Here is a 15,810-nt window from a genome sequence, read left to right as displayed (position 1 = left end):
AACTATATAAGATGGACTAATTGGGCCCAGACATGCAGTAGCAGCCAGACAGCAAGCCAGCCAGCCCACCACCAAGCCTGCAAGACAGCCACCAAGCCTGCAAGACAGCCACCAAGCCTGCCAGACCACCCACCCAGCCTGCCAGACCACCCAGCCTGCCAGACACCCACCAAGCCTGCAGCCACAGCTATCAAGAGGCCTGCCAGTACCAGCTTTACCAAGTGTGAGTATACCTATGACATTTCTGTGTATGGCCTGCAAGTGTGTAGCCTGTGTGTGTGTGTGTGTGTGTGTGGTCTGCGAGTGTTGCATGTCTGTTTTTTTTTTTTTATATTTTTTTTTTCTGTTGCTTGTGTACTGCATTTTATTTTCATACAACTGTAATTATATTGTATTTTTTATGCTGTGATTGCTGCGATTGAGTGGTGTATGGTATGTGGTGTAATTGGGCCCAGACAATCCGGCACCAGCAACACTGAATACTCCAAGCAAGATATCCGACTCCAGCCTGCCTGACAGAAGATTCAACTAGAGCTATAAAACCTGTCTGCCCAGCTGCAAGTCTACCACCTGCAAGACCCCTGGAGCGTGTGTGTATGTGTGTGGCCTGTGTGTGCATTTTTATTTTTTTTTTCCATTTTTTTTTTTTTTTTTTTTTCTGTTGCATGTGTACTGCTTTTTATTTTCATACAACTGTAATTATATTGTATTTTTTATGCTGTGATTGCTGCGATTGAGTGGTGTATGGTATGTGGTGTAATTGGGCCCAGACAATCCGGCACCAGCAACATTGAATACTCCAAGCAAGATATCAGACTCCAGCCTGCCTGACAGAAGATTCAACTAGAGCTATAAAACCTGTCTGCACAGCTGCAAGTCTACCACCTGCAAGACCCCTGGAGCGTGTGTGTGTGTGTGTGTGTGTGTGTGTGTGTGTGTGTGTGTGTGTGTGTGTGTTGCATTTTTTTTTTTTTTTTTTTTCCATCTTTTTTTTTTTTTCTGTTGCATGTGTACTGCATGTTATTTTCATACAACTTTAATATTGTATTTCTTGCTGTGATTGTGTGGTGTAAGGCTGGTTTCATATTTGCACTTTATAGCGCAGTGATAACCTGCACACGTCCGCCACTAATCCCCGTCCCATCTGGTCATCACCGCCTACTAGCACACATGGACGCTTGCGATCTGCACACCCTATCTTTAGTATGGGGTGCGCAGATTGCAAGCGTTCATGTGCGCTAGTAGGTGGGGATTAGTGGCGGACGTGTGCAGGAAATAGCTGCGCTATAAAGTGCAAATGTGAAACCGGCCTAAATGGTATTGTATGTGGTGTTATTGGGCCCAGACATCTACATCAAACACCAGCCTGACTGTATCAGTCAGGCTGGTGTTTGATGTAGATGTCTGGGCCCAATAACACCACATTCAATACCATTTAGGCCGATTTCACATTTGCACTTTATAGCGCAGCGATGGCCTGCACACGTCCGCCACAAATCCCCGCCTACTACCGCACATGAATGCTTGCGATCTGCGCACCCTATCTTTATCATAGGGTGCGCAGATGGTGCGCTGGCAGGGTTTTACCGTGTGCTGTGCACTTTTGAAGGTGTGCCCTTGTGCGCCAAACGCAGCATGTTGCATTTTGGCGCGCACGGCACACCTTCAAAAGTGCGCAGCACACTGTAAAATCCTGCAAGCGCACCATCTGCGCACCCTATGATAAAGACAGGGTGCGCAGATCGCAAGCGTTCATGTGCGGTAGTAGGCGGGGACTAGTGGCGGATGTGTGCAGGCCATCGCTGCGCTATAAAGTGCAAATGTGAAACCGGCCTAAATGGTATTGTATGTGGTTTGGGCCCAGACATCTGGCAACAGCCACACTGAAGAAACCGAACCAGACATCAAACACCAGCCTGACTGATAGAATTTCAAACTCCGCTGCAAATCTTCCACCTGCAAGACACCTGGAGTGTGTAGCCTGGCTGTGTTATGCGTGTTTGCGTTTTTTTATTTTTCATGTATTGTGGTATTTAAAATAAAGAGCAGAGTAGCTCCTATTTTTTGGAAAAAAAAAAATAAATTGTTTTGAAAAAATCTCCTTTGTATCATTTTAAAAAAGGTAAAATTAAGTTACCATAAAGGTAATTGAAGTGTTCTGGTATACAAGTGTGGTTAAAAGTGAGATTGCAACATACCATGAAAAAATGGGTATACACAACTGAGTTTCAGGGAATTCAAAACCATGCAAACACAGTGGGTATACACAGAAATTAAACACCTTCAATCACTGGTTACATACTCTGTTGAGAGTTTCAGGGAATGCAAACACTGGTATACACAGCAATTACACACTACACGCCTTCAATCACTGGTTACACTCGGTGAGACCTTTAATCACTGGTTACACTCTCGGTGAGAGTTTCAGGGAATGCAAACTGGTATACACAGCAATTACACACCTTCAATTACTGGTTACACTCAGTTACAAAACACAAAGAAAGTAGGTTTACACAAAATATTACACACCTTCAATCACTGGTTACACTCTGAGATAAGGGAATGTAGACATGCAAACACTTAAAATTGCGTATAATTAGTTTCAGGGAATTACACATACAAAATGTGTTTTTGTTTTTTTTTTTTTTTTTTAAACTTTCATATCATTTTCTTTCAGTTCACACAATGAAGCGCCACCATACCGGCAGACACGGCCAGCCCAACCGTAGCAGAGATTCAGGCCGCAGCAGGGATCAACGCAGCAGACATGACCGGTCAGACCGCAGCAGAAACAACCCTGACCGCAGCAGAGAGGAACAGCCACACCGCGGCGTACAGGCAACCATTAGTTTCCCTGTAAGTATAAAGACCTGAAAGCTTATTATGATCCTTTGTATAGTAGCTTAACAAGTGTCTTTATACTTTCAGATCACTTCAAGCACTACCAGCAGGGTCGCAGCAGAGAGAGCAGCAGCAGAGAGAGCCAGCCAGGCTGCAGCAGAGAGAGCCAGCCAGGCTGCAGCAGAGAGAGCCAGCCAGGCTGCAGCAGAGAGAGCCAGCCAGGCTGCAGCAGAGAGAGCCAGCCAGACCGCAACAGAGACTGCCAGCCAGGCCGAAGCAGAGACTGCCAGCCAAACATTTTCCCTGTAAGTATAAAAGCCTGAAAGCTTATTATGATACTTTGTATAGTAGCTTAACAAGTGTGTTTATACTTGCAGATCAGTTCAGGAAGCAACACAGCTGCCCCAAGCCGTAATGTCTTCTCCTGAAAGCTCCCCCTCACATCATCAGCGAGCTGAGGTAAAAAAAATTGTTGTTTTTTTTTATTTAAAATAATTTTTTTGTGGTTAAAAACACTATCCTATTATGTTTTAACAGGAAGCTGATTCAGAGGAGCTTCCAGGAGGAGACGTGCAGGGTGGAGAGACACACGGAGGGGGTGCGCAGATTGTAAGTTTAGCACATACACAGATACATAATGCTACACCCAACACAAACATTCATCACAGTGCACACACCATAACTATGCATCCATCCAAACATTTTTTTTTTCCCCCCCCCACAGTCTTCAGAATCCGGTGCCCGCACTAGAGTGACTCCCAGGACATCCCAGGGTCGTGAAGGTGATGCCTCTGGTGGTCGGCAAACGGTAAGTAACCCTATTTTGATAATTGTTTAAATGAACATCATGTGTTTGAATATAATGTAATTTTTTGCTTTTTGTTTTGTTTTTTATCTTCACAGGTTTCACAACGTGCTCCCCGCAGACATCAGGAGGAGGGTGTCATTATTGATACTGATGACCTCATCCATGAGGTGGAAATCCGGGAGCCTCTGTGGAACATGGCAAACCGTCTTCATGCCGACCAACCAACCACCCGACGGCTCTGGGATGAAGTCTGTTCTTCAGTTATTGACAACTGGGAGGAACTCAATGCGAGGGCCAGGGATTTTGTGCGTAAGTATTACAACTTCAGTAACTTATATTTCCAGCATGTGAAGTGTTGAATACTAAACCTTTTTTTTTTTTTTTTTTTGCTTCACAGGTGACAGGGTTATCACACGGTGGCGGTCGCTCCGGGATCGCTTCAAGAGGGACTACAACAAAGAGATTCAGACCCCGAGTGGATCGTCGGGAGGACGCCGGGGACCCCAGTACAAAAACTACAAAGCCCTGGCGTTCCTGCGATCTACAATGGCGTGCAGAAGGTAAATATTCCCCAAACAATTTCTGTAGTAGAAATGTTTAACCAATTTTTTTTTCAGCAGACTTAAATTAAATATCAATATTTTTAATATACATTTTTTTTCTTTTTTTTTTTAGCACCATCTGCAGCACTCGGGAGTCTGCATCAGAGTTGCGTCCCTCTGGAGTGATCCCTAGTGAGACCGCCCCCAGTGACCACATCGAGGTATCCGACCCCTCTGTACCTACCCTCTTGTCTGATCCCTCTATCCCCTCCACCAGCACTGGAGCAGCAGGGCAGACTTCATCACATGAAGCTGCTGGTGACGACTTGTTCCCTGTTCCCCACCCCTCAGACACTGCCGCAACATCTCGACCAACTTTTGGTTCTGGCCGGCAGCGTCTGAGGAGTCAGGAAAGGCTGACCTTGTCTGACTGTTTGAGTCTAAACTCAACTGTTCAACACGGTTTCCACACTTATGGACAACGGTTATCTTCTGGGTTGACCATGATCAATCAAAGTATCATGGAACTCAGAAGATACATGGAACAGATGAGTTTAGAATCAAACCAGACACCGAGACATACCTTTTTTCAATCTGTTGTCCGGCAAATGGAAGGTTTAAGTACTCACCAGCAAATGCGTGTGATGCAAGCCTGTCAGAATGCTCTAGTGGAAGTGCTTGCTGAAGCATCTCTTCCTCCCCCTGTCCATCCTCCCCCTGTCTATCCTTCCACAGTCCATCCTCCCCCTGTCTATCCTTCCACAGTCCATCCTTCCCCCGTCCATCCTTCCACCACCATCCATCACACAGCCGTCCCTCCTCCTACCACTCCCTCTCCTTTCTCTAGTTCCCCATTCCATTCTTCCCAGTACCTACCTTCCCCATTGCATTATACCCCAATGCCCTCGCCATACCCACCCCCACATACACCTTCAATGTACCCACAAACCTCGTCTGTCCATCCACTCCCGTCCCAACCACATGTGTTAAACCCCCCTTCCACTTCTGGTCCTCCCCAGTCCCCTACCCCCCCCCTCGATGTGGTCAACCCTGTTAACCCCCCCTCCAATACTATCTCCACCCAACATTATCATAGTTTGTAATTTTTCTGTTGTAATATACCAAAAAAAAATTAAAAGGTAATATACCAAAAAAAATTAAAAAGAGTAATATTATACCAAAAAAAAAGTTACCAAAAAGGTAATATACCAAAAAAAGTTACAAAAAAAGTTAAGAAAAAAAATTAAAAAAAAAAAATACAGTTAATACAAATTGTCAGAAATAAACTGTTTTTTTTCAAAAAACTTTATTGTGATGTTTATTTTTTGCTTCTTTATTCAAATTACACCAGTGGTGTAAAAGGTAAACACAAAACTTGGTAACACAACACTTGTTAACACAACACTGGGTAATATTTCACAGTACACCGGTGGTGTACAAGGTACAAAAAAACACTTGGTAGCACAACATTTGATAACCAACACTTGTGAACATTTCAAAGTGTAAAACGCTTGGTACACAACACTTGGTAACTTTACGCTTGGTACACAACACTTGGTAACTTTACGCTTGGTACCCAACAATTGGTAACACTGCAAAGTGTAAAACTAACCAAATCACATGGTAAAACACAATGCTTGTGCAAAGCAAACACTTGGTAAAATTTCAGATAAAAAAAAAATAAAAAAAAAATTACTCACAATTGGTATGAAGAAAATTATATCATGTCATCTTGCCAGTCCACTTGTCCCTCTGGTGTAACAAAATAATCTGCAAAGGTATCCCTAATTCTTGCCACTGAACCAGTACTCCGAAAAGTTTGCTGCTCATAATCCCACAAGGTGGTTTCATACACATTTTCATCGATGGAAACTGGTTCCTTTGAAAAGACAAAATTGTGCAGGATTACACAGGCCTTTACCACCTCATCCACAGTCTCTGTTTTCATTTTCATGGCCGTTAACAGTACTCTCCATTTGGCAGTTAAAATTCCAAACGCGCACTCCACCACTCTGCGCGCTCTGGTTAACCGATAGTTATAGATTCTTTTCTGGTGTGTTAATCCACGACTACCATATGGCTTCAGTAGGTGTTTTGAAAGTTGAAAAGCATCGTCGCCAACGCACACAAAAGGCATTGGTGGGCCTGTTGTTCCAGGGAGTGGTCTTGGAGGTGGGAAGTTAAAATTGTCTCCATACAAGCGACGGCCCATGGTGGAAATCTTGAACACCTGAGAGTCATTAGAACGACCGTATGCACCAATGTCCACGGCAATGAATTTGCAGTTTGCATCCGAAATGGCCATAAGCACAATAGAAAAGTATTTTTTATAGTTGTAAAACTGTGAACCAGATCCCATGGGTTTCACAATCCTGATATGCTTGCCATCCACGGCACCGATGCAGTTTGGAAACTGGCAGATTTCTTGAAACTTCTCTGCAATCTCCAGCCAACTCTCCTGTGTTGGCTCTGGGATGTATTCCTCCTGTAGAGAATCCCATAATGCCCGGCAGGTCTGTTGTACAATTCCAGCAATAGTGGAAATCCCAATCCGGAACTGGAAATGGAGGGAGGTGAAGGATTCTCCAGTTGCCAGGAATCTTAAAAAAAGGGAAAAAAAGTAAAATTAATACAAACTACAAGCCATAACATAACAATAAAAGCCTGCAGAATCTGAAACATTTTAAAAGGTAGATAACTTACCGAAGGGTCACCATCAAACGCTCCGCCGGTGATATAGAAAACCGCATGTAGGTGTCCCTTCTCCGGATTTGTTCTCCAACACGATCCACCAATATCTCAAAGAATTCCATCCGCATGCGCACGTAGTTGAAGAACTTGTCCGGATTCTCCCTCAATTCCAGGTACAGTGTGGAAAAAACGCCACGGGTGAACCTCTGCGCATTAATGGGATGAATCCACTGGCGCCGTCTCCTCATACGCAGGATTCGCAGTCTTCTTTTCTCCCTCTCGATAGCAATAATTGCCAACCGATTCAAGTGAAGATCCAATTCCACACAGAAGCTGTCAATACTCGCAATAACTCCTTCCAGACTCGCACTAACTCCTTCCATCGCTGCCACTAGCTCTAAAACCTTTCAAAGAAATTGTATCACAACACCCTAGATATATTTCTCCCTAGTTTCCAGCATCCAATCACATTTGAGAGCATTTTCCAAGAGCGATTCATATTTGGGAGCATCCCATTTTGGAGGAGTGGAAAAACGGATCCGCAAGAAAACGGATCCAATGGATGACAAAACGGATGCAAACTGATGGAACGGATCCGTTTTGTTGAGGATCCGCAGTAAAATCGGTATGGCGGATCCTCAACAAAACGGATCCGTTCCATCAGTTTGCATCCGTTTTGTTTCCATTTTTGCGGATCCGCCATTTTCAAATTTTGGCGGATTTTGACTGATGGCAAAAAACTGAAGTGTGAAAGAGGCCTTAGGACATTAAAAGGAGCATAGTTAAGTCATAGACTAGGGCCTCTCTACTTTTAAGAGTACCCCTGGGACAGGGATAGTTAGGGGCCCAGTTCCAGCGAAAGTTTGCGGCTCCCCCTTTCTTACTGAAGACCGTCACTATGTGACAGTGAGCCCTTATGAGGATGAGTAAATCACTTTAACGAGCAGCAAGTTTTCGCTTGGTGTGAGCTCGCTGTAAAGCAGAAAACAGCTAATGTCGCATACTCGAACAGAACAAAGGCCATACTGGGACTGCGGAGTGGCTGGTAACTATGCAACGAGCAGCACACAACAGAATTAAAAATCAATTCATTGTTGAGAACGGAAAGGAATTTTAATAAGAGGTAAACTGAAAGTTGTCAATTTTTCAAGCACTTTGCAATTTTACCCATTTAAGAGAATAAGAAAACCGCAAGTATTCTGATACATTCACTGATATAAAGATGTAGCTGGAAGCATCGATGTTTTGCTTCAAAATGTATACTGTACCTATGCCCCCTAATTGTTCCTTTAACGATGCCTACAGATGAGCATATGAAAACTTTCATCCAGAAAACTTGATGTACAATAACAAATGATGTTGTGGTACCGTGTTAGCCAGAAAATTGATGTGAATACTTTTCTCCCCAATGAAGACAAAAGTATTCTCGGAGTGATACTTTTATTGGCTAACCAGAAAATAATATATAGAATCATAGAATGGTAGAGTTGGAAGGGACCTCCTGAGCAATCTGGTCCAACCTCCTGCTCAAAGCAGAATTTGCTAAATCATCTCAGACAGATGTCTGTCCAGCCTCTGTTTGAAGACTTCTATTGAAGGAGAACTCACCACCTCTCGTGGCAGCCTGTTCCACTCATTGATCACTCTGTCAAAAAGTTTTTTCTAATATCTAATCTGTGTCTCCTCCCATTCAGTTTCATCCCATTGCTTCTAGTCTTTCCTTGTGCAAATGAGAATAAAGATGATCCTCCTACAATGTGACAGCCCTTGAGATATTTGTAGACAGCTATTAAGTCTCCTCTCAGTCTAATCTTTTGCAAACTAAACATTCCCAAATCCTGCAACCTTTCCTCATAAGAAAGACGGGGTTTGCAGACCGGTCACCATTTTGGCACTCTTCTGATTTTGCTCCAGTTTGCTGATGTCTTTTTTAAAATGTGGCGCCCAAAACTGGACACAGTATTCCGGATAAGGTCTGACCAAAGAGGAGTAGAGGGCAATAATGACTTCACGTGATCTAGACTGTATGCTTCTGTTAATACATCCTAGAATTGCATTTGCCTTTTTTGCTGCTGCATCACACTGTTGAGTCAGATTACAGACTGAATATATTAGTATACCCAAGTCTTTTTCACTTGTGCTGTTGCTTAGCCCTATTCCTCCCATTCTGTATATGCTTTTTTTAATTTTTATTGCCCAGATGTAGTACTTTGCATTTTTCCCTGTTAAAAACCATTCTGTTAGTTGCTGCCCACTGCTCCAGTTTATTTATATATTTTTGAATCCTCTCTCTTCTCTAGTATTAGCTATCCCTCCTAGCTTTGTGTCATCAGCAAATTTAATCAATTTACCCTCAATTGCTTCATCTAAATCGTTGATAAAGATGTTGAACAATACAGGGCCCAGGACAGAGCCCTGTGGTACCCCACTTGAGACATTATTCCAACTGGATGTGCAGCCATTTACGACCACTCTTTGTGTCCGATCACTAAGTCAGTTATGAATCCACCTAACAGTTGCCTTGTCTATTCCATACTTAGCCATTTTTTTCAATAAGGATTGTGTGAGATACTTTGTCAAATGCTTTGCTGAAGTCAAGATATACTATATCTACAGCATTTCCTTGATCCACCCAATCAGTGATTCTGTTATAGAAGGAAATTAAGTTAGTCTGACATGACCTATTAGTTACAAACCCATGCTGACTGTTTAATCACTTCATTCTTATCCAGGTACTGACATACATGTTGTTTAATAATTTGTTCAAAGATCTTTCCTGGTATAGAAGTCAGACTCACCGGCCTATAGTTGCCTGGGTCCACCTTCTTCCTCTTTTTGAAGATAGGAACAACATTTGCTCTTCTCCAGTCTTCTGGGACTTCTCCTGTTCTCCCAGAATTTTCAAAGATTATGGAGAGGGGTTCAAAAATTTCTTCTGCTATCTCCTTCAGTACTCTGGGGTGTAATTCATCTGGACCTGGAGACTTGAATTCATTTAGGTTAGCTAAGTGTTTCCTCACTATCTTTCTGTTTATAGATATCGTGGATTCTTCTATTCCCTTCATAGGACAGTGAAGAACAGTTGATGTTACATTTCCTTTCTGAGAGAAAACAGATGCAAAATAGGAATTTAAAAGTTCGGCCTTCTCAACATCCTGTCTTAACATTTCATCATTTTCATCCTGTAAAAATCCTGTAGCATCTTTGACTTTTCTTTTACTTTTCATATATCCCCAAAATCCTTATTATTGCTTTTGAAGTCTCTTGCAAGCCTCAATTCATTGTCAGCTTTAGATAATCTGGTTTGTGCCATGCAGGTTCTGCAGACAGCATTATATTCTTCTTTAGATATGCCTCCCTCTTTCCATTTTATAAACATTTATTTCTTCCTTTTTAGCATGTGCTTAAGTTCTGTGTTCATCCATCCTGGTTTCCTTAAATGCTTCCTATTCTTCCCTCTTTTCGGAATTGTTAACAATTGTGCTTTGAGAATTTCATTTTTCAAGATTTCCCATCCTTCCTGGACATTTTTGTCCTTAAGGATATCCAGTCAATGGATCCCTCCAATTCTCTTTCTGACTCCCTTAAAATGTGCCATTCTGAAATCTAACCTTGAAGTCTGAGTCTTCACAGGTCTTCCTCCTCTAGTTATCCAAAATTCTAAAATAGCATGGTCGCTACCTCCTAGGGTCCCAGCCACTTTTACCTCCTCAACCATTTCCTCCCTGTTTATAAGGATTAGATCCAAGGTAGCAGTTCCCCTTGTTTTCTCCCCTACCTTTTGGAAGATAAAGTTGTCAGCAAGAAAGGATAAGAATTTCCTTGACCTGTTAGTTTTGCCTGAGAGAGATTCCCAACAAATGTCTGGATAGTTGAAATCTCCCATGACAACTATGTCACATTTTTTGGAGAACTTGGCCATTTAATGCATAAAGAGTTCATCCATATCTTCAACTTTCACAGGCGATCTGTAGTAAATGCCTACAGTGGTGTCCTTTCCATTGTTCTGTCCTTGCATTCTTAAGGGCATGTCACACTAAGAGATATCGCTAGCAATATCGCTATAACTAGTGACGTTATAGCGATATTGCTAGCGATATCGCTGTGTGTGATACTTACCTACGACCGGCTCCCCCGCTGGTTATCTCTGATCGCGCGAGAACGTTCAGGACTGTTTCTCGTCGTCAGCTTCCTGTGGTGCTTCCTGCTGTGAGGACGAGCGACGCGTGGAGCCGGGCGGGAGGACGCAGGATCGCCTGGTGTGACAGGTAAGTAGCGATCCCCGTCCCCAGCGATGTCGCTAGTGAGATCTGCCTATGTGGCAGCTCACTAGCGACCACTTAGCGATGTACCAGCGATCCTGACCGCGTCATATCGCTGGTCGGGATCGCTGGTACATCGCTAAATGTGACAGTACCTTTACCCAAACAGTTTCCACAGAACTCCCAGTCTCTGAAGCTTCAATCTCTGTGCAGATATACACGTTTCTAACATACAATGAGACACCTCCTCCTCGTTTATCAAGTCTGTTTTTTGCAAATAAGTTGTATCCTTCTAGCCTTATATTCCAATCATGTGTATTGTCCCACCAAGTTTCAGTGATTCCAATGACATCATATTTCTTTTCCTGCGTTAGTAGTTCCAATTCTCCTTGTTTGTTGCCCATGCTTTGTGCATTTGTATAGAAACATTTTGGTTTGTGATTTTTTTCTCTTTCTCCAATATTTTTATTATTTAGATTTTTTTTTGTCTTTGTTCTTCCTTTCCACTTCTAATAGCAGAGTTCTCAATAGCATTTGTCAGGTGTATGGCTTTTTCTGGCCTTTTGCTTCCCTTCCAACATTGTTCTAGTTTAAAGCTCTCCTGACGAGTGCAGCAAGGTGACTTCTAAATACATGTTTTCCAGTCTTGTAAGGTGCACCCCATCTCTAGCAAGTAGTCCATCGTATAGGTAATTCACTCCATGATCCAAAAATCCAAATCAGTTGTTCACCTGCAGAATCTTATTCCACCTCCTTGTTCCATGGCCATACACTGGGAGGATGGAAGAGAAGACCACCTGTGCTCCCAGTGCTCCCAGTTCTTTCACTTTCTTACCTAAGTTTTCAAAGTCACTGCAGATGGCTTCCAGTTCGTTTCTTGCGGTGTCATTTGTCCCCACATGTATTAGCAGGAATGGGTAGTCATCTGTAGGTCTGAAGAGTCCTGATATCCAGTCAGACACATCTTTAATTTTTGCACCTGGAAGACAGCACATTTCTCTTGAAGTTATATCCGGTCTGCAGATAGCGGCCTCTGTTCCACTCAACAGGGAATCCCCCATAACCACCACTCTCCGTTTCTTCTTCACAACATTTTTATTTCTCCATCCAGGAGGATTCTGAAGGCGTACAAGGTTGCTGGGCAAAGTCTTATCCTGATGTATTTCTTCATCGTTCTACTGCGTAAGAGCCTGGTACTGGTTCCTTAGCAGTATGGGCACTGACTGCCTCCCGATCCTCCTGCTTCTTTAGGTCACATGTTTCCATTCCTCTGTTGCTTCACAGGTGCACTTCGAATTTCTTCTCTTGCTGTAACATGAAGAGATAATTCTGCTCTGTCTAAGAACTCTTCACCTTCCTTAATGATCTTCAATGCAGCTAACCTCTCTTCGAGATTTTGCAACTTTTTCTCCAACAGGGACACAAGCTTGCATTTGTGGCATGTGAAGTTTGGCTTTTCCACTGGTAAGTCTGTGAACATGTAGCAAGAAATGCAGCTCACCAAATGGTTCCTGGCCTCTTACATATTGTTATTATTATAGAGATTTCAAAACGATGAAAAATGAGCCAAAATGTCCTCTTTTCAGCTGTAACGGCCAAAATCCAGTGATCGTTGAGCTCACGGAGACTCTTCACTTATCCCAGAAGGCACTGGGAATATGCAAATGATCTCCTCAGGACTCTTCCCCTGGTTTTGTTTGCAAGCTTTCAGAGCACAGAGGCTCCTTCTTCAGGCAGGATTACAAATAAATTTATAAGAAAAAGGCACAACATTTAGGGGATATTTAAGGTAAATTTTTTACATAATTTGTTAGCCCAAGATTATCAAATATCTCTGGGGTCCATTTTTTTTTTTTACTTAAATTATCACTTTTTCCATGGTAACTCGGGCATCCATAGTGGCCCCAGTTAAAGAAGAAAAGAGCACACTACAATGACAAGTAAATGACAGAGCTGAATTAAGTCTTCTAGGACCCAGCAGTTTGGATATGCCGCTCAAAACCGAGCGATCATATGATCGCCAGATCCTATCGAAGCATCGGCAGTGCTACTGCTTCTGTCAATGCGTTACATTCATTAACTACCTGGCTACACCCACAGACAGACAGAGACACCCGCAGACAAACAGACAGAGACACCCGCAAACAGACAGACAGATACGCTCATATTCTCCGCCCAAACACATATTCTCCACCAACACACTCTTCCTCCTTCCTTTCCGTAGCGTTTTTGGCACGCAAATCCGCAGCTAATCCGCAGACCTTTTTACACCTGCAGATTTGACTGACTGAATGTAACAATAATTAATGATAATAATTTTATTTCTATAGTGCCAACATATTCCGCAGCACTTTACATTATAGATGGGACTTCTACAGACAATAGACATTACAGCATACCAATAATCATAAAGATAAAACAGATACCAATATGAATGAGGGCCCTGCTCGCAAGCTTACAATCTATAAGGGAAAAGGGGAGACACAAAAGGTGGATGATAACAATTGCTTTTATTGTTTGGACCATCCCTAGTGTAAGAATCGTGTGTACCTGTTGCTGCATGAGCCAATTAACAGTCTAAATATGTAACAGTACAGGCACAGAGGGCTATTAAATGCAAAAAGCATGTGATGCGAGGAACCTGGATATGGTATAAAATTTTGAAATGAGCCACACAGGAATATTTAGGTTAGTGCGTTGAGGCGATAGGCCAGTCTGAACAATTGCGTTTTTAAGGCACGCTTAAAACTGTAGGGATTTGGGATTAATCGTATTAGCCTGGGTATTGCACTCCAAAGATTCGGCGCGGCACGTGAAGTCTTGGGAGTGGGAGGTTCTGATTAATGAGGATGTTAACCTCAGGTCATTGGCAGAACAGAGGGCACGGGTAGAGTGGTAGGCTGCGATTAGGGAGGAGATGTAGGGTGTGCTGAGCCATGGAGTGCTTTGTGGGTGAGGGTAATAAGTTTATACTGAATTCTAAAGTGGATGGGTAGCTAGTGTAAGGAATGTAAGTAAATGGATGCAAAAACGCAGCAGATCCGCAAAAAGAATTGACATGCTGCAGAAAATAAAACGCTGAGAATCAGTGCGGAATTTTCTTTTTTTTTTTTAAATTCTTTATTTTTGAATTTTAAACATCACCATTAAACACAACACCAGTTCTCAGGTACAGTTGGCGAAATGTTAAGTAAGGGTTGGTTTAGGGCGAGGAGGAAGGAAAAAATGAGGGAAAAATAGGTAGGGGAGAAAAGGGAAAAAGAAAGGGAAGGGGGAAAAGGGTACATAGTCATATACAGTATCAACAACATTACCATTAACATCATGTGGTTGACGGCATGAGCACAAACATTGAATGGGTGCACTTCAGAAAATAACACATCACACTACATTACATTTGGGCTATCTAATTTGGGGCAGTGAGGCTAGGAAACCCAGAGCAGAAGCCATCAGATCCAGTTAAACTTAAGAAACTCTAAAATGCCCTTAAGGAGGATTATCTTCTAAATACCTATTCCAAGGGGCCCAAGTCAACACATAAGCTCTATGATTATAAATTTCCCAGCTAGACAGCTCCTCTAAGCGAGAGATCTGATTTATTTTAGCATACCATTCTCCCAACGTGGGAGGAGCTACATCCTTCCAATGGGCAACTATTAACTGTCTCGCCCCACTCAACATCAGTGGGAGAAGCTCATGTTTTTTTGGTAAAAAGTCTTTCGACGGACATGAAAGGAGAGCCTCCGTGGCTCTAAGATTAACCTTTATTAGTCTTAATTTTTTGAGAACTAGTTCAACTCCCTCCCAAAAAACTCTCAATCTAGGGCAGTCCCAGAATATATGTGAATGGTGTCCTCTAGAATTGAGGCATCGCCAACAAGCGTAATTATCCGCGAGGCCCAACTGGAATAATTTAGCTGGAGTTAAATGTCACCTAGTTAATATTTTATAAGAATTCTCCTGCAGGAGTACACATCTGGAAAAACCCCGAGCATTTGACAGCATTTTAGATATTTGGTCCTCTGTAAACGTGGTATTGAGTTCCATTTCCCAAGAGTGTATAAACGAGGGTTTAGAATGTACATTCGGAGAGATGAGATGTGAGTAAATGCGAGATATAATTTTTAGCCGTGGGGATGGAAGTTTAATCATAATATCTAACCAGGACCAATTAGATTTAGACGGGAATCTCCGTCCAAACTGTAAAAGTGTACGTCTGATGTGTTGTTTTTGGAGAAAATTTGTTGGTTGAGTCAACGCACCCGGTGGCCAAGACCCCTCCCGCAAGATGCTATTACCATGAAAACTATTCAACGTTTCTCTAGGGAGGTTGGACCATAAATTGTATGGGTCTTGAAAATCTAATTCTAACAGATAGGGTATTGAGCCGATCGGTGTCAATGTCGAGGGGAAGGTATCTTCCGGGAACTCTCCCATCACCAATCTTTTAATACGCAACGTAGTTGTAGTTACTTCATCCAACCTAAGAGAGGCTGGCGGTTTAGCTTTAGTCCAAAGATACGGTAAACCCCTCAGGCACAATAGAGCCCAGTCAACACTATCCCCCTCCTCGCTTCCAGCACAGGACACCACCTTTAACCATCTACTGAGATGAATAGCCTTATAGTATAAAAGAAGGTCCGGGACCCCCAATCCTCCAGAAGAG

At 42.7% G+C, this 15,810-nt stretch overlaps 1 protein-coding gene across 1 annotated transcript in view; it reads left to right on the top strand.

Annotated features, from left to right (window-relative positions):
* The window catches only part of LOC141096085 (synaptonemal complex protein 2-like), a 151,282-nt gene that overhangs the window by 630 nt on the left and 134,842 nt on the right, over positions 1-15,810 (top strand). The gene's annotated exons all lie outside the window — the stretch shown is intronic.

This window comes from Dendrobates tinctorius, unplaced genomic scaffold (assembly GCF_039654945.1).
Source record: "Dendrobates tinctorius isolate UK_male_01 unplaced genomic scaffold, ASM3965494v1 ptg000071l, whole genome shotgun sequence".
In the NCBI taxonomy this organism is placed as follows: Eukaryota; Metazoa; Chordata; class Amphibia; order Anura; family Dendrobatidae; genus Dendrobates; species Dendrobates tinctorius.
The sequence above is the reverse complement of the archived record's forward strand: the minus strand, read 5'-3'. Positions and strand labels throughout refer to the sequence as shown.